The following is a 1150-nucleotide window of genomic DNA, read 5'->3' on the forward strand; positions in this document are numbered from 1 at the left end:
GGCAGACGGATGCTTGGCACAGAAAAGGGCCTGACAGCCAAGGCACTTTCCTCCACCACAGTGAATGAGCGCCACACGTGTGTCGGGGGCTTGACTGAGCCCTCTGAAAGCTTCCACCAGAGGATGTCGTGGTCCCAGCTGTGAGCTACCCCTGGGACAGGCCCCAAGGGCTGTGCCGCCCTCACTGTTGCCGGAGCATTGGCTCCACAGCTGGTCTTTGACCACCCCTGCCCCTGGGGGCGCTTCTCGGCAGAGCCAGAGGTGGAAGCCCATCACTCAGAGGGCAGCAGGACCCTAACTCCGCATCATCTATGACCAAGCATCCCTGAGCAGTGAATCCGTACCAGACCCAGAGACACTGGGATGGACCACAGTGGCCCTGTCCTCAGGGAGTAGGTTAGTCAACAAACTCCCTCGGGTTATAGGATGTGATCTTCAAAGCCTCCGTGGCTCTACTAGTCCTGAACACAGGCAATGTTCTGAGCTCTCTCTAGGGTGGCAGCAAGTTGTCATTTATGAAGCTTTTACAGATAACTTCCCTGGTGGCTCAGACGGTAAAGCATCTGCCTACAATGCAGGAGACCCGGGTTCGATCCCTGGGTTGGGAAGATCCCCTGGAGAAGGAAATGTAACATACTCCAGTATTCTTGCCTGGAAAATTCCCATGGACGGAGGAGCCTGGTAGGCTATAGTCCATGGGGCTCCAAAGAGACGGACATGACGGACTTCACTTGCACTTTCGCTTTCATCCTAGAAAACTGCTGGAAATCCTAGTGACACAAATATATTGATGGAAGAATCAAGGGTTTGTCCCAGGCATGAATTAGGGCCTCAGAAGTGCACCATGGTGAGTAAGAACCCAGCCTCTGAGGTCAGAGAGACCTGGCGTCCAATCCTGGCTCTGCTCCTTGCAGGCTGTGTGACCTTAGAAAAGTCACTCAATCTCTCTGGGCCTCATTTTCTTCACCTGTGACATGAAGCTGATGACAATCACACTGACCACAGAAAGAGAGGTAAGGGCGAAAGCATCACACGAGCACTTACTGGCAAACTAACATAAATAATAAGTGCTTCCTACATGTTTGCTGTTATTATTATTATTGAAATGTGGTCCCAGACACTTTTCACATACGAAGCCCTATCCACTGCA

The 1150-nt window shown here is 52.1% G+C and overlaps 1 non-coding gene across 1 annotated transcript; it reads left to right on the forward strand.

Moving 5' to 3' along the window:
- Positions 1-536: 536 nt before the first annotated feature.
- Positions 537-608, forward strand: TRNAC-ACA (transfer RNA cysteine (anticodon ACA)). The gene has a single exon. It is a non-coding gene; the product is annotated as a tRNA-Cys (tRNA).
- Positions 609-1150: the final 542 nt, after the last annotated feature.

The sequence above is a fragment of the Dama dama genome, chromosome 13 (assembly GCF_033118175.1).
Source record: "Dama dama isolate Ldn47 chromosome 13, ASM3311817v1, whole genome shotgun sequence".
Taxonomy (NCBI): domain Eukaryota; kingdom Metazoa; phylum Chordata; class Mammalia; order Artiodactyla; family Cervidae; genus Dama; species Dama dama.